This window comes from Scylla paramamosain, chromosome 13 (genome assembly GCF_035594125.1).
Source record: "Scylla paramamosain isolate STU-SP2022 chromosome 13, ASM3559412v1, whole genome shotgun sequence".
NCBI lineage: Eukaryota > Metazoa > Arthropoda > Malacostraca > Decapoda > Portunidae > Scylla > Scylla paramamosain.
In genome coordinates, this window is record NC_087163.1 from 16,506,905 (window position 1) to 16,519,584 (window position 12,680).

At 38.8% G+C, this 12,680-nt stretch overlaps 1 pseudogene; it reads left to right on the forward strand.

Annotated features, from left to right (window-relative positions):
• The first annotated feature begins 3,120 nt into the window (after positions 1–3,120).
• Positions 3,121–4,293, forward strand: LOC135106168 (putative uncharacterized protein DDB_G0291608; annotated as a pseudogene).
• Positions 4,294–12,680: the final 8,387 nt, after the last annotated feature.

Below are 12,680 nucleotides of genomic sequence, written 5' to 3' on the forward strand. Positions count from 1 at the left end.
CAACGATGACGACGACTACAACAACAACAACAACAACAACAACAACAACAACAACAACAACAACAACTGCAGCAAGACTAATAAGAAATACAATAACAACAATAACAACAACAAATACAGCAAGACTAATTCGTTGTCTTAGATCTAAATTTCAATCTCTAGAACGCCATCACTCCTCTTCTAAACCTCATCTTCTTTTCCTCACTGTGACTCAGGTGTCTGAGGCAACTGACAGTAACCTCTTTTCTGTTCCCTCCTACTTTCTCTATCTTCATTTTCGATACAAAGATGGATGTTGTGTTTATGTGCGCAACGACTTCACCTGCTCTCGTGCCCACGCTCTTGAATCTTCCGAGTTTTCAAACATCTGGCTACGACTACAGAGTCACTCTCAAACTAAATTTATCTGTGCTGTATACCTCTCGCCTAACCTCTGATTATTTGATTTGATTACTTAACTGCCAAAGTGCAGCACATTCTGACTCTCTTCCCTTTTGCAGAGATTTCCATTCTTGGAGAGAAAATGTTCACCAACAGATTTGGCTTTCCTCTCCCTTCACTGACCATCCTGGTGAACTAGCCTTCAACTTTGCTATCCTCCACAACTTGGAGCAATTGGTGCAACACCCTACTCGTATTCCTGACCGTCTTGGAAATACGCCTAACATTCTTCACCTTTTCCTGAACTTTAATCCTTCTGCTTAGGCTGTCACCCTCTCTTCTCCGCTGTGCTCCTCCGACCACAATCTCATATCTGTATCTTGTCCTATCGCTCCGGTCCCTCCTTAGGATCCCGCTAAGCGAAAGTGCCTCTGGCGTTTTACCTCTGCTAATTGAGGGGATCTGAAGAGGTATTTTGCTGATTTTTCTTGCAATGACTACTGCTTCCATGTTAGACACCCGTTTTTGTGTGCTAAGCACATAACAGAGGTGATAGTGTCTGATATGAAGGCGTACATTCCTCACTCTTTTTCTCGACCTAAACCTTCCAAACCTTGGTTTAACACACCTTGTTCTCGTGCTATACTTGATAGAGAATTGGCCCACAAAAGGTACTTAAGACTTCCATCACCAGAATCTCATGCACTTTATATTTCTGCCGGAACCATGCTAAGTCTGTTCTCCAACTATGTAGCCAATATCTTCTTCATTAACAGAAAGTGTCAAAATCTTTCAAGATCTAACTTCCCTCGTGACTTCTGGCATCTAGCCAAAAATATATCTTTTTTTTCTTTCCCTCTTTTATTTCAAGCAGATGGCACCACTGCTATCATATCTATTTCTAAAGCTGAATTCCTCGCTCAACATTTGCTAAAAACTCTACCTTGGATGATTCTGGTCTTGTTCCTCCCTCTCCACCACCCTCTGACTACTTCACGCCACCTATTAAAATTCTTTGCAATGATGTTTTCCATGCCCTCGCTGGCATAAACCCTCGGAAGGCTTATGGACCTGATGGGGTCCCTCCTTTTGTTCTCCAAAACTGTGCCTCCGTGCTTGCACCTTGACTAGTCAAACTCTATCAGCTCTGTCTGTCAACATCTACCTTTCCTTCTTGCTGGAAGTTTGCCTACATTCAGCCTGTTCCTAAAAAGGGTGACCGTTCTAATCCCTCAAACTACCGTCCTATTGCTTTAATTTCCTGCCTATCTAAAGTTTTTGAATCTATCACCAACAGGAAGATTCTTAAACATCTATCATTGCACAACTTTCTATATGATCGCCAGTATGGGTTCCGTCAAGGGCGCTCTACTGGTGATCTTCTGCCTCTACTTACTGAGTCTTGGTCATCCTCTTTTAGAGATTTTGGTGAAACTTTTCCTGTTTCCTTGGACATATGAAAAGCTTTTGATAGAGTCTGGCACAAAACTTTGATTTCCAAACTACCCTCCTACGGCTTCTATCCTTCTCTCTGTAACTTCATCTCAAGTTTCCTTTCTGATCGTTCTATTGCTCCTGTGGTAGACGGTCACTGTTCTTCTCTTAAATTAATTGACAGTGGTGTTCCTAAGGGCTCTGTACTGTCGCCCACTCTTTTCTTATTATTCATCAATGACCTTCCAAACCAAATTTCTTGTCCTATCCACTCCTATGTTGACGATACCACCCTGCACTTTTCCACGTCTTTCCATAGAAGTCAAACCCTTCAGGAAGTAAACATTTAACGCAGGAAGCCACAAAACACTTGACTTCTGATCTTTCTACAATTTCTGATTAGGGCAAAGCAAACTCGGTATTGTTCAATGCCTCAAAAACTCAATTCCTCCATCTATCAACTCGACACTTCCAGACAACTATCCCCTCTTCTTCTATGACTCTCAACTGTCTCCCTCTTCTATACTGAACATCCTTGGTCTGTCCTTTACTTATAACCTGAACTGGAAACTTCACATCTCATCTCTAGCTAAAACAGTTTCTATGAAGTTAGGCATTCTGAGACGTCTCCGCCTGTTTTTCTCACCCCCCCAGCTGCTAACTCTACGAACATGCTACGTACGTAGCTACGTACAAGGGACTTATACGTCCATGTATGGAGTATGCTTCACATGTCTTGGGGGGGGGGGGATCCACTCATACTGCTCCTCTAGACAGGGTGGAATCAAAAGCTTTACATCTCATCAACTCCTCTCCTCTAACTGACTGTCTTTGGCCTCTCTCTCATTGCTGCAATGTTGCATCTCTAGCTGTCTTCTACTGCTTTTTTCATGCTATCTGCTCTTCTGATCTTGCTAACTGCATGCCTCCCTTCCTCCCGTGGCATCGCTGTACAATAGTTTCTTCTTTCTCTCACCACTATTCTGTCCACCTCTCTAATGCAAGAGTTAGCAAGCATTCTCAATCATTCATCTCTTTCTCTGGTAAACTCTGGAACTCTCTGCCTGCTTCTGTATTTCCACCTTCCTATGACTTGAATTCCTTCAGTAGGGAGGTTTCAAGACACTTATCCTTCAATTTTGACTACCGCTTTGGACCCTTTTCTGGGACTGGCATTTCAGTGAGTTTTTTTTTTTTTTATTTTTTTTATTGGATTTTTGTTGTCCTTGGCCAGTGTCCCTCCTACATAAGAAAAAATAGAACAACAACAACAAAAACAACAACAACAACATATACAGCAACGCCAACAACAACAAGAACAACAATAACAACAATAACAACAACAACAACAACAACAACAACAATAACACTAATAACAACAACAAATGCAGCAAGAATAAAAATAATATTAACCACAACAGTAACAACAACAACAACAACAACAATAAAAATAACAACAGCAGCAACAACAACAACAAAGTAACAACAAGGATAACAACAACAACAACAACAACAACAACAACAACAACAACAACAACAACAACAACAACAACAACAACAACAACATCGACATCAACAACACAACAGAACAACAACAACGACAAAAACAACAACAACAAAACAACAACAGCAACAACAATAAATACAGCAAACATATTAACAACAACAACAACAACAACAACAACAACAACAACAACAACAACAACACCAACAACAACAACAACACCACCACCACCACCACCAACAACAACAACAACAATAACAACAATAACAACAACAAAAACAACAACAAAAACAACAACAGCGACAACAAGAACAAAAACATATAGAGCAAAACCAACAACAGCAAGTATATTAATAATAACAACAACAACAACAACAACAACAACAACATCAAGAACAATAATAATATTAATCATAACAGCAACAACAATAACAACAAGAATAACAACACCACCACCACCAACAACAACAACAACAAGAACAACAAGGAGAGCAAAAGTTATAACATGTACAGCAGGAATAACAGCAACAAGTACAGGAAAAAAGATAACAAGTACAATAACAACAACAACAATGAAAACAACAACAACAAAAACAATAACAACAACAACAACAACAACAACAAGCATAACAACAAGTACAACAACAACACCTCCACCACCACCACCACCACCACCACCAACAACAACAACAACAACAGCAACAACAACAACAACAACAACAACAACAACAACAACAACAACAACAACAATAACAAATACAAGAATAATAATGTAACACGTTTTTTTTTTTTTTGACAAGTAAGTGTTATTTTCTAACTCTTTTCATTCCAAACAATCGAAAATCATTCATCCTGTTTAACTTTGCTTTTGTGGCTGTTAGAATAAATTTTGCCCGAAAATAGCTAAGTTTCCCCATTTTCACCATTTTTGGACAGAAAAAAAAAAAGATCAAATGAGACAAAAAAAATGTAAACTTCTGAAACTATATTATATATATATATATATATATATATATATATATATATATATATATATATATATATATATATATATATATATATATATATATATATATATATATATATATATATATATATATATATATATATATATATATATATATATATACATATATGCTAGTTGGTGGAACCTGAGGAGGTATTTTGCTGATTTTCCTTGGAATAGCTACTGCTTCCGTGTCAGAGACCCGTCTTTGTGTGCTGAGCGCATAACAGAGATGATACTGTCTGGCATGGAGGCGTACCTTCCTCACTCTTTTTCTCATCCTAAACCTTGTTCTCGTAATATACATGATAGAGAGGTGGCCCACAAAAGGTACTTAAGCCTTCCATCACCAGAATCTCACGCACTTTATATTTCTGCCCGGAACCATGCCAAGTCTGTTCTCCAACTAGCCAAAAACTCCTTCATTAACAGGAAATGTCAAAACCTTTCAAGATCTAACTCCCCTCGTGATTTCTGGCATCTAGCCAAAAATATCTCCAATAACTTTGCTTCTTCTTCTTTCCCTCCTCTATTTCAGATGGCACCACTGCTATAACATCTATTTTTAAAGCTGAACGCTTCGCTCAAACCCTTGCTAAAACCTCTACCTTGGATGATTCTGGGCTTGTTCCTCCCTCTCCTCCACCCTCTGACTACTTCATGCCACGTATTAAAATTCTTTGCAATGATGTTTTCCATGCCCTCGCTGGGCTAAACCCTCGGAAGGCATATGAACCTGATAGGGTTCCTCCTATTGTTCTCCGAAACTGTGCCTCCGAGCTTGCACCTTGCCTAGTCAAACTCCTTCAGCTCTGTCTGCCAACATCTACCTTTCCTTCTTGCTGGAAGTTTGCCTACATTCAACCTGTTCCTAAAAAGAGTGACCATTCTAATCCCTCAAACTATCGTCCTATTGCTTTAATTTCCCGCCTATCTAAAGTTTTTTTAATCTATCCTCAACAGGAAGATTCTTAAACATCTATCACTTCACAATCTTCTATCTGATCGCCAGTATTGGTTCCGTCAAGGCCGCTCTACTGGTGATATTCTGGCTTTCCTTACTGAGTCTTGGTCATCCTCTTTTAGAGATTTTGGTGAAACTTTTGCTGTTGCCTTGGACATATCAAAAGCTTTTGATAGAGTCTGGCACAAAGCTTTGATTTCCAAACTACCCTCCTACTGTTTCTATCCTTCTCTCTGTAACTTCATCTCAAGTTTCCTTTCTGACCGTTCTATTGCTGCTGTGGTAGACGGTCACTGTTCTTCTCCTAAATCTATTAACAGTGGTGTTCCACAGGGTTTTGTCCTGTCACCCACTCTCTTCTTATCATTCATTAATGATCTTCTAAACCAAACTTCTTGTCCTATCCACTCCTACGCTGATGATACCACCCTGCACTTTTTCACGTCTTTTCATAGACGTCCAACCCTTCAGGAGGTAAACATATCACGCAGGGAAGCCACAGAACGCTTGACTTCTGATCTTTCTAAAATTTCTGATTGGGGCAGAGCAAACTTGGTATCGTTCAATGCCTCAAAAACTCAATTCCTCCATGTATCAACTCTACACAACCTTCCAGACAACTATCCCCTCTTCTTCAATGACACTCAACTGTCTCCCTCTTCTACGCTGAACATCTTCGGTCTGTCCTTTACTTATAATCTGAACTGGAAAATTCACTGTCCCAAAGGCAAAGAAAACAGGTATTCTTGGTGAAACCTCCTTGCAGTCCCATCAAGAAAGCCACCATCTTGAAATTTTCAATAACTTCCCAGCCATACTCGTTGTTGTTCAAAGTTTCCAGTAGAAGGTTAACACTTCTGTGGTCCTCCTTAAGATGCACAGAATGAGCAAGAGGCAGAGATGGATGGTTGTTACCACTGTGCAGAAGTACAGCTTTCAGGCTTTTGGAGTAGCTGTCAATGAAGAGTCTCAATTCATCCGCAAAGTTTTAAGATCAAAGTAACTTTTTTTTTTCTATCTTATTTAAATGGAAATAACTGGAAAATTATGGTTTGGGGCCAAGGTCAAGACAAAAGTGAAAATTTTTTACATAGTGTAATAACAACAACAGCAGCAACATCAGCAGAAGCAGCAGCAGCAGCAGCAGCAGTAGCGGCAGCAGCAGCAGCAGGAACAACAACAACAACAACAACAACAACAACAACAACAACAACAACAACAGCAACAACAACAAATACAGCAAAAACAACACCACTTGTACAAAAGTAACAACAACAACAACAACAACAACAACAACACCAACAACAACAACAAGAACAACAACAACAACAACACCAACAACAACAACAACAACAACAACAACAACAACAATAACGAATACAGCAAGAACAATAAATACAGCAAGAAAAACAATAGCACATGTACAACACCAGCAATAACAACAACAACAACATTAATAACAACAAAAGAACAACATTAACAACAACAACAACAACAACATCAACAACAACAGCAACAACAACAACAACAACGACAACAACAACAACAGCAGCAGCAGCAGCAGCAGCATTAACAAATACAAAAGCATTAACAAGAACAGCATCGACAACAACAACAACAACAACAGCAACAACAACGACAACAACAGCAACAACAACAACAACAACAACAACAACAACAACAACAACAACAAGTACTACTACTACTACAGCAACAACGACAACAACAATAACAACTACTACAACAAATTTAACAACAACAACTTTAACAACAGCAGCAACGACAACAACAATGACAACAACGACATCAGGAACTACAACATTAAAAATATCAACAACATTAACAACAACAACAACAACAACAACTACTACTACTACTACTACTATTACTGCTACTACTACTACTACTACTACTACTACTACTACTACTACTACTACTACGGCTACAGCGACAACAACAACAACAACAATAATAACAACAACAAAAGGAAAAATAGCAACAACAACAACAGCAACAACAACAACAAGATAAACAACAATAACAACAACAACAACAACAACAACTACAACAACATCATCAACCACCACCACCACCACCATCACCACCACCACCACAACAACAACAACAACAACAACAAAAACAACAACAAAAGGAACAACAAAAATAGCAACAACAACATCAACAACAACAGCACTAACAACAACAGCGACAACAGGAACAACGACAGCGAGTACAGGAACTACAACAACAACAACAACAACAACAACAACAACAAAAAGGACCAAGAATAACAACTACAGCAACAATAATAAGAAATACAGCAAGCATAGCAACAACAAGAAGTATAATAATAGCAACGAATACATCAAGAATAGCAACGACAAGAACAACAACAGCAACAACAACTACAACGAGAATAATGACAACAACAACAATAAATACATCAAGAATAACAACAAAAGTAGCAACAACACCAGCCAATACAGTAAGAATAAAAACAGCAGCAATATCAACAACAACAACAATAATAACAAAAAAACAACAACAACAAGTTTTAAGGCCACAATATAACGAATTTGAACAATCAGGAAGTTAATGAGGAAAGCTAAAAACAATTATGAATTAAAGGTACCCATCCAGGCGAAGACAGACCACAAAGAATTTTATCAGATATATAAGACGAAAAATAGAGAATCAATAGGTCCAGTAAAGGCAACAGATGAGGAGATGGTTAGTTCTGGGAAGGAGATTAGTAAAATTCTGAATGAGTATTTTTTTACTGTCTTGACACAGGAAAACATGCAGGAAATGCCAAATAGTGAACAGATGTTTAGAGCAGAAGATAATGAGAAGCTGGCAGATATTACTATAACATAAGAGCTAGTGGAACATCAGATAGATGGGCTAAAAAAAATCAAAACACCATGACCAGATGAAATACATCACAGAGTACTAAAGGAATGCAAAGATGTTATTGGTGAACCGTTAGTTTCTGTTTTTAGGAAATCACTTGAGTCACGTGGAGTATCGGTAATGTTGAGGCAAAGGAATGTAGTACCCATCAAGGAAAGGAGATAAAATTTTAACGTCTAGACCTGTCAGCTTAACTTCTGTTGTAGGTAAAATAATAGAGTCAGTAATTACGAAGAATATTAGGGAGCATTTAGACAAACATAACTTGATAAATCAGTCACAGCCTGTCTTTAAGAAGGGGAAGTCTTGGCTGACGAACTTCTTAAGTTTTTACAGTAAGTTTACGAGACGCCAGATAATGGTGATAGTTATGACATCCTATATCTGGACTTTAGTAAAGGGTTTGACAAGGTACCCCATCAGAGGCTCCTGAGAAAGGTTAGGGCGCACGGGATAGATGGTGTTACACGGGATAAAATCGTGGCTAAGCGACAGGCGACAGAGAGTTGTAATAAACGGCTCTGAATCCTAGTGGAAACAAGTAATTAGTGGGCTGCCACAGACACCAGTATTAGGGCATTGTTGTTTTTGATATATGTCAGTGACTTGGATAGTAGAATTAGTAGTGATGTTAGTAAATTTACAGATGACAAGAAGATAGCAAGATTAATTAGTTGAGAATCGGATGCCATCGCCTTGCAGGCAGGTTTGGATAGGATGAACGAATGAACAGACAGATGGCAGATGCAATTTAATATCAACAAATGAAAACTACTTAGTGTAGGTAGAGGAAACCCACACAGTAGGTACACAAACAACGAGACTGGTAGGTTCAGGGCACGAAAAATAAATTTAGTAGTTATAGTCAGCTCTGAACTCCGTCTAAGAAAGCAATGCATAGAGGCTAGAAACAGGCCAAAAAAGGTGTTAGGACAAATTTTTAAGAGTGTTAAAAGTAAAAGTCCCGAAGTAATATTAAAAAGTTATATTTGGCGCTGGTCAGACCCCATCTAGTCTACACTGTGCAGTTCTGGTCCTCATATTACAGGAAGGATATAGGTCTATTAGAATCAATAGAAGTGTTGAAGTGGTATAAGGGTTATAACAAGGGAGACGTAAGCAAAATTCTTAGGATCAGTAATTACGATAGAACAAGAAATAATGGTTTCAAGCTTGGAAAAATTAGGTTTAAAAAAAAGAGATAGGAAGGAATTGATTTTCAAATAGAGTGGTAGATGGATGGAACGGACTCATTAATCAAGTTGTTAGTGCTGAGTCACCAGGCAGCTTTAAGAGAGGATTAGACAGATTTATGGATGGGGATGATAGGTGGAAACAGGTAGGTATATTTCATACAGGGACTGCCACGTGTAAGCCTGGTCGCTTCTTGCAGCATTCCTTATTTCTTATGTTCTATCAACAGCAGCAGCAGCAACAACAACAACAACAGCAACAAGAACGACAACAACAAAAACAACAATAACAACAACAAATAATGCAAAAACAACAACAACAACGACAACAACAACAGCAACAACAACAACAACAACAACGATAACAAATACAGCAAGAATAACAACAACGGCAACAGCAAGAAATACAGCATGAATAACAACAACAACAACGGCAACAACAAAAATACAGCAAGAATAACAACAGTAACAGCAACACCAGTAACAGCAACAACAAATACAGCAAGAAAAACATCAACAAAAACAAATACAGCAAGAAAAACAACAACAACAACAACATCAAGAAATACAACAATAACAGCAGCAGCAGCAGCAGCAGCAGCAGCAGCAGCAGCAACAACAACAACAACAACAACAACAACAACAACAACAACAACAACTACAACAACAACAACAGCAACAACAACATCAACTACAACTACAACAACAACAACAACAACAACAACAACAACAACAACAGCAACAACATAAATAAATACAGCAAGAAAAACAACAACAAATATAGCAAGAATGATAGCAAGCATAAAAACAAGAAAAACCTCAACAACTCAAACAATTCACACTTGAAGCCAGTCATTTCATTCCCCTCCAGTATCCTAAGCTGCTCCAAACACCTTCCTTATCAATACTTAAAGTTAAAATCTCCACCCTTTCCCAAACACTCCCTTTCTGTAAAATCCTCATTAAAAATCGGCCAGAAGAGGTTGGAGGGTATCATTATCCCCCATTAAGAGACAAGGAGGGAGGAAAAGGAGGACGAGAGAGAGAAGGAGAAGGAGCAACAGAAGGAGAAGGAAGAAGAAAGGAGGTGGAGAAGGAGGAGCAACAGGAGCATGAGAAGAGGAGCGGACACACACAAGACGGGAGACAGTGATTTCAAGTGCTCTGGTTTGCTCCACTGAGTGGAGTAACAATTAGCTTTCATGTGGATATCATGGCATGAGTTATGAACCTGCTGGGTAACAAGGGGCGGAGGAGGTACAAGAGGGGGAAGGAGGAGAAAGCGAAGACGAAGATGAAAGGGAAATGCAGAAATCATATGTTATTAGTTTCGGAAGATTTCAGTAAAGTGGAGTTTATGTATATACAAGTTATGTTATTTTTTTTCTTTGGCTGTTATTACTCTTATTACTGATTTTTTATTACTGCCATCTCTAGTTTGTGTAGGGCTCTTTATTGCTAAACTAAGTGGCAAACAGCAACTTCTTTAATAACTAGAGAAGCACAACACCATTGCCGAACTACTGATGTGGTTACGATGAGAAGCACGGAAAACTTGGCTTCGGACTAGGAGTCGAGGAGTGGTGTGGAGAGAGGCCGAGGGCTAGTAGTGGAGTGGAGTTGTCTGAATGTCTGGCGGGTCTCTATCTCTCCTCTCGTCCTTACTCCACTCGTCACCTCCGTATTGCGCAAGCAAGTCCCGATTCGGTGCTTCGATTCAATTGCCGATTCATTGTGTGGGTGGAAATGAAGACTTCAGCTACACCCGTGAGCTTCGGAATGGAAGACGAACACTGCTGAACAAGGGTGTGACTGGAAACTAGCACTCCAGCCACTACATTGGTAATAGTATTAAAGTTCAAGTAAATTTTAATATAATTAGTGGATGTGAGTAAGTGTCAAAAAAAAAGAGTATCAGATAAATGTTCCTTTCCTCTGCGGAGCTTATGATGTAGAGTCCTGTCTCTGTGGTGCAGTGTATCGAAAACGTTGAAGAAAAGGACATATTCGGCCGACGATCATTTTCCAATATTTTGCATTAACTTGGAGCTAAAAAAAGATGAAAAGTGTACCATGTAATGTCATGTTGTTTGAATTTACTTAGTTATTTACTTTAAAAATATTTATTGATTTATATATTTCATTCTCTTTTCCTACTTTTTTTTATGTAAGAGGGTCACTGGCCATGGGCAACAAAAAATTGAATGAAAAAGGCCCACGTAATGACAGTCTCCATACAGATGTCAGATAGAATGATGAAACAAAAATAAAATAAATAAAACGAGAATGAGTGTCTTCAAACCTCCCTCTTAAAAGAGCTCAAGTCATAGGAAGGAGGAAATGCAGAACCAGGCAGGGAGTTCCTGAGATTACCAGAGAAAGAGATGAAAGACTGAGAATACCGGTTAACTTTTCCATTAGAGGCTGACAGAATAGGGATGAGTGAAAGAAAAAAAGTCTTGTGCAGCAAGGCAACAAGAGGAGAGGACATTGCAGTTAGCAAGCTCAGAAGAGCAGTTAGCATGGAAATAACAGTAGAAGATAGCTATAGATGCAACACTGCAGCGATGAGAAAGAGGATGAAGACATTCACCTAAAGGAGAGAAGCTGATAAGATAAAAAAAGCTTTTGATTCCACCCTGTCTAAAATAACGGTATGAGTGGAACACCCACCTTACATATGAAGCATACTCCATGCATGGACAGATAAGGAAGGCCCTTCTACAGAGTTAGCAACTAGGGGTGGTGAGAAAAAACGACTCAGAAGACATAACTTCATAGAAGCTGTTTTATCTAGAAGACATGTGAAGTTTCCAGCTTTGATTATAAGAAAAGGACAGACCGAGGATGTTCAGTGTACAAGAAAGGGACAATTTAGTGTCAATGAAGAAGAGGGGATAGTTGTCTGGAAGATTGTGTGGAATTGATAGATGGAGGAATTAACTTTTTGAGGCATTGAACAGTACTAAGTTTGCTCTGCCCCAATGGGAAATTTTAGAGAGATCACAAGTCAGGACTTCTGTGGCTTCCCTGCATGAACTATTTACTTCCTCAACAATTAGATGTCTACGAAAAGACGTGGAAAAGTGTAGGGTGGTATCATCAGTGTAGGAGTGGATAAGACACGGAATTTGGTTTATAAGATAATTCATGAATAATAGGAAGAGAGTGGATAACAGGACGGAACCCTGAGGAACACCACTGTTAGTACATTAAGGAGAATATTGACCGTCTACCACATCATCAATATAACGGTCAGGAAGGAAACTTGAGATGAAGTTCCAG